Source organism: Prionailurus viverrinus, chromosome B1 (assembly GCF_022837055.1).
Source record: "Prionailurus viverrinus isolate Anna chromosome B1, UM_Priviv_1.0, whole genome shotgun sequence".
In the NCBI taxonomy this organism is placed as follows: Eukaryota; Metazoa; Chordata; class Mammalia; order Carnivora; family Felidae; genus Prionailurus; species Prionailurus viverrinus.
Window position 1 is genome coordinate 171,116,852 of NC_062564.1, and position 15,804 is coordinate 171,132,655.

Here is a 15,804-nt window from a genome sequence, read left to right on the forward strand (position 1 = left end):
GACTGTTCCTTGGTTTCATCTTGTCTATAGCTTTGGGAAAACAGTGATTCGAAACAAACTTGACCATTTATGTGGAAAATTGACTTAGATAATCCATTAGAAGATAAAGTGAGTGGTTCTATCATGAGGCATACTAAGAACACAAATTTAATTTTGAACATATATATGTGTTGGCATCGTGTTGCTTTTGGCCTGCAGGATTGAAGGAGGAGAGAGCTTGCCCACCTGAACACTTGAAAAAGAAAATGTTTTACATGTGGATAAAAGGAAGACTGTCTGGCCACACTCAAAGGTATCATTCCCTGCTGTACAAGCATGGTCAGAAGCAATGTGGGTCTGCACATATTTTGCATATATAGCAAACGTCTGCATAAGTAGAGAAAGTGAAATGTGAAGTTGATATGTTTCTGACCAGGCTGCTAATCCCCCTCTCCATTTTTCAGAGGTGTTGAGTGATTTTCCCAAGATCACTCAGCAAGGATGAGCTAGAACATGGAATCAGACTCTGGTCCTCTAACTCCAAATCCGTACGTGTGTGTGACCATAGGGTGCGGTGGGGAGAGGCAGAGGTTCGTTGTTCTGATAGGTTTTCTCCCCTACGTTATTCTGTGAATTAACTTGTTTTTTAATCACAATTATTATGTGAAATAACCATATAGTACTCCACTTGCACTCAGTAGGTTCACCCTTTACCACTTCCATCCAGGAATAAGAAAAATTTCTCCAATGTTGACCATATTCCTGGGTCCTAACTCTTACCTTCTTAGCTCTTATCTTTCTCCATACACTCCTGGCTCCTTTCCTCAGAGGTTAGTGATCAGGGGATTACAGGTATTCTAGCTGGGAAAATCAAATTACTAAATACTCCTGGGGACAGAGGAGACTGAAATATTTGATAATCTTTATCCTTGAGAAAGATAAGCTGGGGACTGAGAGCATGTAGATTTGGTACTTTGGGGGAGGGCAGCATTGGTGGAGAGAGTTAAACTTCTTCCCCAAAGCCACAGGTGGGGGCACCAAAGGAAATTCTCGTTAGGCTCTTAAAATTTTAACTGTTTATTTAAGTATAATACACAGAAGAAAGCACAAATCCTATGGGCACGGCTCTAAGGATTTTAACTAGGGAACAAAACTGTGTTATCAGCATACAGCATTACCCGCTTCCCAGAAGCTTCTCTTCTAGTCACTCCCCTCCCACCCCTGAAGGTAGTACGAATCCTAACAGAGATTAATTTCCCGTTTGAGACTTTCTATGTTGTACACTATGTGTTCTTTCATACTACATATGAAAGAGTCTAGTTTCTTTACCTCAAACATTATGTTTGTGGGATTCATATTGTTATGTTCATTCTCACTGCTATATAGGATTGTATTGTGTGAATATCCCACAATGTACCCATTTTACTGCAGATTGGCATTTGGGTAGTTTTAGTTCAAGACTATTACAAATTATCAATGACCTGTGTATGCATTTCTGATGGACATATTCCTGGGACTAAAATTACTGGGCCATATGGTATGCAGACTTCCAGCTTTAGCAGTTGCTAACAGTTTGCGAAAGTAGTTGTACCAATTACCAATAGACACCCCCAATAACAGTATGGGGAAGTTCTGTTTGCTCATGACTGTACCACCATTTGCTACTATCCTTTTTTTTTTTTTTTTTTCTTTTCTTTTCTTTTTTAACCTCATGGGAGGTATGGAGTGGTATAACATTGTAGTTTTAATTTGCATTTCCTTGATGATAAATGAAGCTGGATACAATTTCAAATGTATATTGGCTGGTTAGATATCCTTTTCATATCCTAGTCAAGATGATTATTGCCCACCTTTATTTTAGGTTGTCTGTGTTTTTCTTATTGATTTGTATGAGCTCTTGATATTTATATTCTGGAAACAAGTCCCTTGTTGGATATGTGTATTACAGATATCATCTTCCACTCTGTGAGTTGTCATATCATTTTTTAGTGGTGTCTTTGGAGAAAGGAAGGTCTTCATGTTAAATTATCAATTTTTCCAAATTATCAATTTATTTCACTAATAGTTAATATCTGTGTTCTATTTTAGAAATTTTCACTTATGCTGTGGTACTTGTAAAGTTCTGTAGTGTCTTCAAGACAAAGAAAGGGATATCTCCATCCCCATTTGGATGTTTGCTTAACCACCAAGCTTGGTGATCTATCCCAGCGCTATAAATTTGGAGGTAATTTTGAGCACGGGGTGGGGGTGGGGGCAGATGGTACCTGGAGCAGAGAGAATTCCAATATATAGACTTGGATCCCATCTGATCCTATAGACCTCAGGTTGGGATCACAGACAGTAAATGAGATTGACACCTGTAGGCTTGTCATAGAACATGGGGCAACAGATAGGTGTACATCAGATGAATGTATTTCACCACTGCTGGCCACGAGTCAGCTGATGGATACAGCAAGTCTTATAAAGAGCTATCAAAACATAGGGAGCTGTTTGGGATTGAATTTCTCCTCAATGGGGCCTGTTGGGAATCCCCATGTGCACTCACTGACAAGGAACTAGATAAGCCACAGGGACCTACAGAAAGGGGACAGCAACCTTACCACACTCATGCACTTAAGACATTACCCGTTTTCCTTGTTGAGCTCCTGACCATACCACCAGAGGAGGAAGCACACGGAAGAGGTGTGTGTAAAGAGAGCTGGATCGACAGGTCTAGTCTACCCTGGAGGGGCGTGAGTATTTTTAAATTAAATTATGAGACTGATGTTTTAAATGAGTAGGACTAAATCTCAGTACCTGGAATTAAGAATCTAATAAACAGGGAGGCTGCTATCCCAAAACAATGAAGTTCAGCAAAGTACCAAGAATAGAAAATATGAAACTTTCAGGGACATGCCTTTTGAGTTGAGATTCTCAAACTGGTTACACAGTTTTGTCTCCCCTAGTATCTTTAGACAGGGATTGTTTCTTACTCACCTTTCAAGCTTTGGTGTCTAGTGTACAATATAGTGCATGGGACATATAATGTATGTGGGTAAGTGAGTGAATGCATCCAAACTGTAAGAACTACGTAACTTAATTCGCCTTTAGTCCACAGACCCCTTCAGAGAGATTAGGAATTAAGGTTATTTCTGTAAAATCTCTACAATTTCCACCCCACAGAGAGAACTTTCAGTCCACTTTTACTTCTTTTTCTAATCAGCTCTCCTTCTCTCTCAATAAACATATACATAATTCCTCTAGGAAAAGTACGTTTTTCCCCTTAAATGTTATGTGACTTTGATCTACATTACTGAAAGGCTCTCACAGGCTCTAGAGACCCTTCCCTTTCTTTTAGGAATCTACACGTTCTGTCCCCAGCACTCCACTTCATTTCCTCTGCCACCATCCCCTCCCGTTTCTCCATAAATACCCTCCTAACTCTCGCCTTACCATGTACCAGCCCTGTCCATGTCTGAAGCCACTTTCCCACTTCAGCATCACTTTGGGGAATCAGGGAGAGAGGAATGGGAGACAATATTTCCTATCTCTTGCCTCAAATATCTATACAAGTGGGGACAGGAAGGTGAAAAGATAAACAGGGCCAGAGTCTTGTTCTTTTTTATTCTTAGCCTCTTGTGAAAACCATCTTCCACCAAACATTTCTGTAGCATAGACATGCTTCATTACAGCTTCTTTGTTCTCCCCAGCAATCCTACACTTTTTCCTGATACCTCCAACATTTCTTTTCTTGTCTTTGGATAGCTTGCCAGAAGTACTTTTGTCTGACATCAATCTGTGTGTGTGTGTGTGTGTGTGTGTGTATCAGATTTGTATGAAATTTTACATTATTTGTCCTTTCTAAAAATCCAGATCTTTACCTTTCTTTAGCCCTAAAAAAAGGAGTCAAATTGAGTCAATTCTGGTATTTTGGCTATGCCATATCAGGGCATAAGCAGCTACAGAGAAATTGAAAAAGGAAGAAAAGAATCTGGTCCCTGCCCTGTTTTCTGGTTAGGGAGGAGCAGACTTTGGAGAAGGGCAGCCAAAGAATGCTTTGTAACAAGCCAAAAATATGCCCTTGAAAGCTGAGGCCTAAACTGTGCCCGTAAGATGGTAAACAAGCTTGACTGTGGCTTTGGCTTCTTCACAGTAAGGAATAATTCTTTCACATTCTTCTACATACTTAAACAGAAATAGATCATAAAGAGCCAGGAGACATTCTAAAGAATTGAAGCAAATGGAAGAATTTAATAAATAGAAAAGAACTAAACAAATGAAGTAAAAAAATAAGCAGTAAAAAAATATATTTTTTTAAAGCTAAAAACATTTTAGAAAGTGTCAAAGAAATAATTACCAAGCCCCAGGTGGCTGGGACAAATGACTTGCAATCAGAGGCCAGAATACAAAACATAATACAAAACATAATTATTCATTAACTCGCAGGGTAGCCTCTGCTACATGTTACTTCACCAACTGAAGTGTGAGCTAAGGACAGTGAATTCTACACTTAAATATCTAATAATTCGAGAGAGTCATTCCTGTCCCATATTGCAAAAAAAAAAAAAAAAAAAAAAAAAGTGGTGTGAGGAAAAGTGGTTAAATGGAATCAAGACGAGTCCTAGAATCTAATATATTTGAACTGGGCTGGGCAGCAGGCTACTCACTGACATAGTGGCTGAATACAGTAGTTCTGGTGACAGAGGAAAAGCTCTGAGGCATCCCGGGATTTTATGCCCTCACTGCTTTTTCTGATGATGGGCTCACACCATTCCTTTTTCATAAGTAAAGCATCAGATTGTTTACTCACTCCACCCTCTGGCCAAGAAGTACAAGTTCACGATGGGAACCATACTCCAGGCAAGGGGTTTTGGTTGTTACTTACCAGGATGTGAAATGAGAAAGAAAATATGCAACTGATAAAGCTTAGAGACAGAATCAGGAAGGAAGAAAAATAAATTTGAAAACAGATCGTTCAGCAGTTGCTGTTAGAAACAAATTCCAGCCACCCCAAAGCCATTGGCTGAGTACCTCCACCCCCAGGATTCCTCATGCCCACTGGCCCGCTCTGCCCATAGGACCCTGGGCTGGCTGTGGAGGGGCTGCCAACAGTGGCCCTGACCTTCCTTGCTAGAGCACACCTCTTTGCGGGGTTGCTCCTTCCAAGCATATGCGTGTGTTTGTATGGAACAGTTACTTGCCATGTTGGGGTAGTTTTAGGAATTGCTTCTAATTTAAAAAAAAAAAAGAGGGGCGCCTGGGTGGCGCAGTCGGTTAAGCGTCCGACTTCAACCAGGTCACGATCTCGTGGTCCGGGAGTTCGAGCCCCGCGTCGGGCTCTGGGCTGATGGCTCAGAGCCTGGAGCCTGTTTCCGATTCTGTGTCTCCCTCTCTCTCTGCCCCTCCCCCGTTCATGCTCTGTCTCTCTCTGTCCCAAAAATAAATAAACGTTGAAAAAAAAAAATTAAAAAAAAAAAAAAAAAAGAAAGAAAATTCTAGATTAAAAATAAAGTTTCTATCTAAATTCGGTTCTCTTGACATGGAATTTTTTTTTATTAAATTCTTTTGCAATTTTTAAAGGTTTTTTTTGTTTGTTTTTAAGTAATCTGTACACCCAATGTGAGGCTCAAACCCATGACCCCAAGATCAAGAGTCATAAACTCTCTTCAGACAGCCAGGTGCCCCTGGAACTTTTTAATGGTAGGTAGAGTTCAGTACCAGTAAAGGACATTTATCGTACTTTCTGTCTACCCAGCATATCTTTGATGTAATTCCAGTATCTGGGGGAATTTCCCGCCTTGTGGGTCCACCTCCCCAGGATAGAAAGCTGGAACTTGCTTTTCCAGGCCCCCTTGCAGCTAGGGCCCACAGATGTGACAGAGACATCCATTTGAAAAAAGTGATGGGTAAAGCAAGGCATCTCATGGAATACATTTTGTGCAAGTGAAGAGGTATGAGGCCAAGATATATGCAGCTTTCACAGGTAGTGGGGACAGAAGTTCTAGCGCGTAACCCCACAATAGTGATGACTGTCTCCAATGGAAACTACATCATTCCTGGTTCTATAGCTTCCAAGCTTGATTCTCTACTTCCAGATTTTTTCCTTTGAAAAAGGATCCTTTTCTGTTTAACTAGGGTGGATTTTGTTTCAAACATTCAGCGTGTATTTATTGAGTGCAATCTATGTTCTAGGAACTGGCTTTTAGCAATGCAATAAAACAGGAACAGATTCTTATCCTAGTAAAACTCACACTCTGGTAGGGGAGACAGATGGTAAAATAAATATATGATAATGCTATATACCATATAATAAGCATCACAAGACAAGAAGTGCCATAGAGAAAAGTAAAGCAGGTAAGGAGGAGAAATGTCAGGGGTGAGGTGTAGCACATTTAAATAGGGCAGTCAGGAAAGCTCTGACCAAGATGACATTTGAATAAAGATCTGAAGGATGTAAAGGAAGGAATCAAATGGGTATCTAGGTCTGCATTCTAAGTAGAAGGGACACAAAGAGTACTTGTGCCCGTGAGCAGGAGTGTACTTGGCACATTCCAGGAAGAGCAAGGAAACCAGTGTGGCTGGAACACTGAACATGGGGAAAAGTAGTAGCAGCTGAGGACCAAGAGGAGAGTGATCCAATAGGTGCTGGCAGGTTACCGCAGGGGCTTTTGAGAGTGGGAACGTTGAAGGTTTTCAGCAGAGCAGACACATAAGATTGTTTGCTGCATTGAAAACAGACATATGGGAAGGAAACAGGTAAAAGCAGAAAACAAGAGAAAAATGAGGAACCTACTGTAACAAACGAGGTGAAAGATGAAGATGGTTTAGTCCATGGTGGTAACGGAGGCGGGTGAAGAGAAACAGTCCGATTCTGGATATATTTTGAAGGTATAACTGACACCATTTATTGACAGGTTGGTTTGCGGACATTCTGATGACTTAATGCTTCTGACATATAGAATTAGCATATATAACATAATGTGTTTTCTAAGAATCAAAAGGCAGAAATATATGTATTCTCAACAGTGGTGGTAGTAGAAACCCTCTTGCATTAATACAGAGCTTTAGCATTAAGACTATCTGACAGATGTAATGATGTATGTCATCATTACTGTGTTGAAGTCATTTAAACCATGTTTTCAGTGGGGGCACCTGGCTGACTCAGTCGGGTAGAGAAAGCGATTCTTGATCTCAGGGTTGCAAGTTCGAGGCCCACGTTGGGTGTAGAGATTACTTAAAAACCTTAAAAATTTTTTTTTCAGTACTATGTGTAGGACATGGTAATTTGATAACATCACCAAAAATTCACATAGCACTAGAGTTTACAAAGCACTCTAACAACCATTATTTAAACTCACAGCCACTTCAAGAGAACGGTAATTCCCTGTTTTACAGATATGGAAAATGAAATCTAGAAACGTAAGTGACTTGCCTCGGGTCAGCTCCTGGAGAGCCAGCCTTGAACATGGCCCCAGATCCTTTAACTCACAGATGAAAGTGCTGTACCACAGCTACACTACAAGGTGGCATTCTACCGTCTCCCAGGTTTCACTTTTATTTCTTAGTCGTGAAGTATTATCTACATCTGTATCTTAAACGCTAAGTCCATATGCTGTGGACAGAACTGTTTCCCCCGCCCCCTCACTCCACAAATTCTTCTGTTGCAGTCCTAACCCCCAATGTGACTGTATTAGGAGGTAATTAAGGTTAAATCATAAAGGCAAGCCCTAAGCCCATAGGACCGGTGGGCTTGTAAGAGGAAGACAAAGATACTTCATTTTCTACACGTACACACACCTGAACATACAGTGAGATGGTGGCTATGTACAAGCCAAGAGAAAAGGCCTCAGAATGAAATCTACCTTGCTGGCACCTTGACCTTGGCCCTCCCAGCCTGAGAAATCTGAGAAATTTTGTTGTTTAAGCCATCCAGTCAATAGTATTTTGTTTTGGCAGCCTGAGTAGATTAATACACCCTATTATGGAAAAGAAGGGTGGTTTAATCTAGAACAGTCTTAATGTTGGCCAATTTAACATACACACAAAACCCCAAAGAACGTTCAATCCCAACTTCACTTTCAGGCCATGTAATCTAAACCACACAAAGTCCACAAGCCAGCAGAGATTAGTCGTTTTATACCCTATTCAGCTGGCCCCTCAACTCCATTCACAGCCATGGAGTCATACTCCTAGACCCTGGGGGAGCAACATGTGCCAATGCCACGTCACCAGTGAATCTCTTACAATCTCTTTCATACTTTCAATACCTGCATTGTCCAATCAAGTAGCCACTAGTCATATACAGAGAGTAAGTATTTGATATATGGCTACTCTGAATTGAGATGTGCTGTAAGAATAAAAAATACACTGGATTTCAAAGACTTAATATGAAAAAAAGAATGTAAAATATATTAATAATTATTAACAGCTGAATATTATTTTGGATATAGGGGGTTAAATAAAACATTATAAAAATTAATTTCACGTTTCTTTTTACTGTTTTTAATGTGCTGCTAGGTAATTTAAAATTACATACATGGCTTGCATTTGTACTTTGCATTGTCTTTCTATTGCTTCTCCATACAGTCCCTTAGTCCTGTTTTTTTTTTTTTTTTTTTTTTTTTTTTGAAGGCACCACACCCAGCATGGAGCCCAATACAGGGCTTGAACTCATTACCCTGAGATTAAGACCTGAACTGAGATCAAGAGCCACTTAACTGGATGGACCACCCAGGCGTCCCTCCTAGTTTTTTTGATATACTCACTCTTTCCTTAGAATCTCAGCTCCAGTTTTTCTTGGGTCTTGCCTCCAAAGAATGCTGTCTTTTTCTGCTCCAACTACTTCTATTATTGTTGTGGGCAGATTCCAGAACTTGAGTATGCATGAAGAAGGGGAAAGACCTTATGGGAGTTCAACTCCCAGATAAAATATTGAATGCAATTAGATCTTTCCTCGATACATTGTTACTTTTTCTCCTTCACTATGTTAGGTAACATTATTTTTAAAACACCCTTCTAATAATGTAGCCTTAAGATACAACATTCTAGGGGGGACTGGGTGGATCAGTCAGTTAAGCGTCCAACTTTGGCTCAGGTCATGATCTCTCAGTTCATGAGTTCCAGCCCCACATCGGGCTCTGTGCTGACAGCTCAGAGCCTGGAGCCTGTGTCTCCTTCTCTCTGTGCCTCTCATGGGTCACACTGTCTCTCTCTCAAAAACAAACATTTAAAAAATTAAAATAAGCATTCTAGAAAATGGGAGGGAGGGGCAGAGAAGAAAACTCTGTCCCATCATACATAATGATTTTGATCCTGTATTACTGTTTTTCAAAAGAGAAAAGATGTGAAGCATGGTTAAATACATTACCCAAGGTCACAGATCTGTATGAAGTAGTTACTACTGAAATCTGATTCTGTGCTCTTACTATTATGTCACAATTCATGTAACCTCTTGACAACTGAAAATTTTATAGAAGGGGAGAAAATTTTATAGTAGGGGAGAAAATGGGAGGTGGCCACTGATACAAACATCAATGATTACTAAACACTACCTGGAAAGTAATTATAGTTATTTTCTGCTTGGGATATAGTTAAATGGGAATTATGTTAACTACTCAAGTTATTCAATAAAGCACTCCACAGAACTCTTCTAAATTCTAGATGATGATGATCACAACGGCAAAAATGTTTCAAGCCCTTGTGTGTGAAGCACCGTGCTAAACACTGCTGGAGCTCATTTTATCGTCTTGCAATGCATGGGGTCTTAGTAACCCCATTTAAAAAAAATTTTTTTTTAACGTTTACTTTTAAGAGAGAGAGAGAGAGAGAAAAAGTGTGTATGAGTGGAGAAGGGGCAGAGAGAGGGAAACACAGAATCAGAAGCAAGCTCCAGACTCTGAGCTGTCAGCACAGGGCCCAACGTGGGGCTCAAACCCATGGACTGTGAGATCAATACCTGAGCCAAAGTCAGACACTCAACCGACTGAGCCACCCAGGCGCCCCAGTAACCCCATTTTATAGGAGAAACCAATCACAGGGCTGAGAATTGACTGCAACCCGGTCTGTCAGGCTTCCAGAGGCCCAGAGCTTGGCTATGCTCTACTGCCTTTTCCAATGATAATGGTCTCATCTCCACAACTTCGAGGTGTCACCCTTGGGATAAATGAAGTCACTCCCAATTTCTGGCAGATTCCCTAAAGAAGAAAGAATTGTAATTCTGGGCTTCATTCTCCACATGTTACAGATAAACTTAGTTTTGAGCATTTCTTAGGCTATTTTTGCATCCTTCTCATGCATTCATTTGGGATAGTTTACAAGGAGCATGTTTTAGAGAGAACTTTTAATCATTTACTGACTGATTTTGAAGATGTACTTGTGGAGAGAGCTCTCACAATTCCAGAAGCTGATCTGATTTGCTATGGTCATAGCATTTTTACTTTCTGTCCCTTGCATGAATCTTTATATCCCTGAAACTGTGAGAGTAAAAAAAAAAAAAAAAAAAAAAAAAAAATCTAAATGTCAACATAAGACTTTATATTTTATATTTTAATGGGGTGGAGGATTCTCTTAACAAGTCCACTTTCCTTTTTGCCCAGAAAGGTGTTGACTTAAAAAAACAGGATAAGGCAAGATTTAACTAAACACTGACTGGAAAGAAGTTTTTTAAATTCCAAGAGTCCCAGAATCTCCTAAAGTAAAATGAGAAGCATATACAATGTAGCTATTTGCCCAAACTGCTACAGTGTACAAATATGCTCACTTCAATCCTTGCAATAATTCTCTATTGGCCACATTCTACAAATGGGGAAATTGAGGCCCCAGGAAACTAAGAGAATATCTCAAGACTGTAACTACCATTTGTGGACTTTCTGACCTTATGCCTGATGTATATATTTGCACATGCTTGATCATGCTTTAACATTGTGCTGGTTAAGTTGGTTGAATCCATCAACCAAAAAGAAAACTGGAGAGATTTTGAAAAGAACCAAGAGGATATGGCACAGCATTTATTTATTTTTCCCATGGAATCTCTTACCAGATTGTTATCACAGAGTCCACCTTGGATAGACAGCAGTCCCATTTCTAAGGCTCCTCACCTCTCCACCATCTCCTTCTAACCATCCCTTCTCCCTGATCTTTTCCTGCCCCCTGCATCCCATTAGTTTCCCATCTCTTTTTTTTTTTTATTTATTTTGAGAGAAGGGAGTAAGAGTTTAAAAGATGTAATAGTATACGTGGAAAGGCAAAATAGAGAACGCTATGAGAGAAGTGGGGGAGGGGTTACTTTTGGAGGTTGAGGTTTTGCAGGGTAAATGTAATGGAACAATGGAGCAAGTACTAAGGACACTACCAAAAGAAAGGTTCATGAGATGTCCCAAGGTACTTAGAGAAAAATGGAAATAAAGACTAAGTTCAGAATAAAGGAAAATATAGAGGCATCTGTGGAATGATGGTTTATCCATATGCCTTCCAAAAGTGCTGGGGGATTTTCACGTAAGCTGAGCTCTAGGCCTCAGAGAGAAGTTCCTTCTCCTGGTTTGTCTTTCTGTACCTCAGACAAATGGGGAAAGGAACTAAGCCTTAGGCCACAGGGGTCTGAGGTTCTCCCCCTACTTGAGAGATGCCCAGTCTCCTTTCCCTTCCTATCTCTGGTCAAAATTGAAAATTGTTGGCAAGGGAGTATAAGATTGAAGACTTGCATGGCTCAAACTTCAGTATTTTCTCTACCAAAAGGGATGTGGGTCAGGGACAAGGTCTCTAACAGGGATGGAGCACAGGGAAAGAGATGGGAAAGGATCTCAGCAAAAGAAATGAGTTCTTGGCATTAATGTAATCTGGCCCTATTTCCCAAGGCAGGAAGTCAAAGAAGGTCTGGGACAGAGTCTTTCACTATTAAAGTATGTACTGGCCAGGAAGACCACAGGCTGAACTGGGCCCACACTGTGAGACTGGGAGTGTTAAATTTTTTTAATTTGAACGCCTTGAGAGGCGTTCATGTGCCTTCCTGCTCAGTTTAGTCTTCCCATTGCTCCCAGCAGTCCTTCATTGACTTCATCTACTCGTCAGAACTCCTATGTATGTTGGCACGTGTCGCATTATCCTTTCAGTTTATTTTCTGTGGGTAATAGTAAACACTTCGATGAAAACCTGGGATGCTGAACATTTGTTTCTTTTTAAGAGCCTTGTTCAACATTCAGAAAAAAAATCTTCAAAACATTCTATGTGACTTTGCACCATAATTTATAATCAGATTTACTAAGTGGTTAATTACAACCCAAACTTGCTTTTGTATTTTCAAAGGGCTTTTTGTAAATTCCACATAATGGTGAGTGATAACAGAATGTGACAATACAGGGGATGGGCTAAACAATCTTATCAATAAGATGATACAAAAAATGACAGTAAAATACTTAACCAGTGCTAAGTTCTACTGATGTCTGGGAGTGATGACATTTCAAGGAAAAAAAACAAAACGAGTATCTGGTGTAAATGGTCATGTCATGTAATGCTTTCTTTTTTCTTGGCATGGGAGGAGATCCATTTGTAAGAGCATCAGTACTGATAAACAAAAAAAATGTTCATTCACTAGGAGTATATCTCCTGTTATCCTTGCTCAAAACTTTGAAGACATGTGACAAGTGTCTACAATGACCTTCTGAGGTGGGGCAAATAGCAAATGCATGGAAGTATCTCCTAAGAATTGAATGGTTTATTCCACAAACTTTGAAAAACAGAACTATATGAATACCCCAATTATAATGGTATCACAAAGAACAGCCATGGGCTGTGTTTCCTTAGACTATACACTTAGACTATAAAAAGGTACATTCAGAGAGCATGGTCTCAATGAGGTTGTATTCTAATGATTTCCTTCACAAATTACCAGTCAGGAATAAACTACCAGTTTAGTTTCTCAGTCTTTTTTTTTTTTTTTAATTTTTTTTTTTTAACGTTTATTTATTTATTTTTGAGACAGAGAGAGACAGAGCATGAACGGGGGAGGGTCAGAGAGAGGGAGACACAGAATCTGAAACAGGCTCCAGGCTCTGAGCTGTCAGCACAGAGCCCGATGCGGGGCTTGAACTCACTGACCGCGAGATCATGACCTGAGCCGAAGTCAGCCGCTTAACCGACTGAGCCACCCAGGCGCCCCAGTTTCTCAGTCTTAAAACAGAGACAAACAGTAGTGTCTCTACTGTCTCATAAATACAGTGAAAAAATTCATTAGCTCACTTAGACATCTTGAAATAGTAATTATTAACCAATGATACTGGTCCACAAACTCTTTATAGGACTGAAAGGTTAAAATCATGAGTAAGAATCTCTTCATAACTTTAAATAGTGTTTAATGTAAAAACCAACCGGAAATAAAATCAGGAGTCAAGCTATGCCTCCCCCCACCATGATTTTTATTATATGCAAAATGAGAGCCATCACAGTTTTTCAGAAAATTTGCCACTAGGGGGCAGTTTGCTTGTAATCAAAATAAAATTCTAATGTTTTAAAATTTGAGAATCTGGTAACTCCCAGTATATAGATGACAGAATAAAAATGATTTTATTAACCTGCTTCAAAGTTACTTGAGCATTTTAATGTCAAAGGGTTAAAAAATCTGATGTTATTGAAAGTATATTAGTGCTATATAAATATATCTATATCTAAGTATAGCCACAAAACCATTTTAGAGCAACCACAATGAACCTAAAAACCCAAATAGTAATAAGGCTTACAGATCCTTTGACTTTACAATATTAAAGGGCATAAACAAACAAACCCTCTGGTAGGTTCTAATTATTACAGTAAATGTTTAATTACTCCCCAAAAATATTTTATTCCCAGCAATATACCCATATAAAATTAAAATATTTCTCTAAAAGCTGTCCCCAATTTTTCTAAAAACTTTACTTTTTTAAAAAATACTCTCTGTACCCAATGTGGGGCTCAAACATGCAACCCCAAGATCAAGAGTCGCACTCTCTACCAAATGAGCCAGCCAGGCACCCTGTTCCAATATTGATTAAGAAATGTTCTTCTGCTTTTTTAAATTGAGGACTGTCCTTGGGAAAGAGGAATATGAAATTCACATACTAAGTATTAATTCAAAATAAGCCCAAAGTACTATAAGCCCCAAAAGGAAAGTTAGCTTTTTAGATAAGGGAATAAAAAAGGATAATTTCTACACACTTCAGAAGATGAACTATATGCTTTTGGATATTACTAAAGTGAACTGTAAAACATGAATCTGGTACTTCACTAGTTCACAGCATCAAGGACTATTTTTTCAGATCAGAGAAATCTGCATATACAACTGTATCTTTTATGAGTTAATGATGAAAAAATATATCTGTTTTATTCCAGTTCACTGCAAGTTTCAATTCTTTGTCTTGAGGGTTTTTGGTTTGGTATTTAAATGAAATGGCCTATTACTCTTGAAACTCTTGGTCGTAATGGTTGTAGAGAACCAAATTTGAAGAATTCAACCAAAAAAATACCATAAACTAGTGACTTGTACAGTGTTTTGCTTAGTGCAAGTAGTTTAAATTGCCACAAAAAATACCTGCCAATTCTACACACCTAGAAGGAAAATACATTCTTCTATGTTATCATGTGTTGATTTAGAACTTTGGCTATGTTGTATACTGTACATAATGTTAGGGTTATATAAATAATTTACCCACTAGGCTATAAATTTCACTACACAAAAAAGTACAGAAACAAACAGTTGAGAGACCCACTACAATTTTTCTTTTTTTTTTTTTCCAGTTTTACCTTAGACCACAAAATTACAGCATTTCTATTATTTGTGATGAGCTGAGGACAAAAGAAATGTTCAAATTCACCTTACTCTAACAATAAGGCAATGAAGCGCAATGGAAAGCTGAATTCTAACTGTAAATGTTTTTTTGCAACATAACATTTTCAAATCTGCTTAAATCCAGAGAGATTTTTATTACACAATTTGATTTTTTACATCAATAAAATCTTAGATATATAACAATACAGATGAAGGAACAAGAATTTAATTTGTATTGAAATAAATATTAGATATACAAAGCACATAGAGTGAAAAAGGGTCACAATAAATTAAAGTGGAGATATCGTTTTGCTCAATCACCAAAGAAAGCCCTTGACACTTCCAATTTCACACCATCAAATTTATCATTCTTGCTGATTTAAGCAGAACACAAAACAAATATGGATCCCAGGGCTTACTTTCACAGGTACCAGCATAGATAATTTACTACAGTGATCCAATTTGGAAATCAGTAGGGACCAGTAAATCGCTGCATAAAAGAAAGAGCGAATGAGGTCCTTTTTCCTTAGTGTCAGCAGGCTATGATTATTATGTTTATTAGATTTTCTTGAAAGGACTTCACATTTTCTCAAATATTCAGGAGAAATATATTTCCCCTCTGAGCCCTACATTAGCATTTATGTGTGCTGGTCTTGAATATAGGAGAATGATGAATTTTTCAATTTATTTTATAAATTTACACAGTCTGGACAGTATTGGCCTGAAGAGTAGAACTCCCCAACCTGTACAGTATCAGATATTAAAAATGGATTCAAGAGAAGTAACTAAGAAATGCTGACATACTATATATACAAATGTTTTAGTTCAATATATCCCATTATATGAAGCACCAGAACTACTGCATTTATAAATCAAGCAGTTCTTTATGACTCTTTCTAATCTTTGTAACCCTTTTACATTTGTTCCAATATAAACACATTACAAATGTTACCTGCCCAACACTTTGCCCATTTGGTCTCAACTTACAAACTTATATGTAAGCAAAAATTCCTGTCAAAAGCAATTGTTCTATTTTAAAGGTACAAAAGAAA

At 38.7% G+C, this 15,804-nt stretch overlaps 1 long non-coding RNA gene across 1 annotated transcript; it reads left to right on the plus strand.

Moving 5' to 3' along the window:
- The first annotated feature begins 1,947 nt into the window (after nt 1-1,947).
- LOC125164515 (uncharacterized) lies at nt 1,948-8,407 on the plus strand. The gene is made up of 3 exons (XR_007151798.1): nt 1,948-2,203; nt 2,622-2,711; nt 7,354-8,407. It is a non-coding gene; the product is annotated as an uncharacterized LOC125164515 (long non-coding RNA).
- The last annotated feature ends 7,397 nt before the right edge of the window (nt 8,408-15,804 follow it).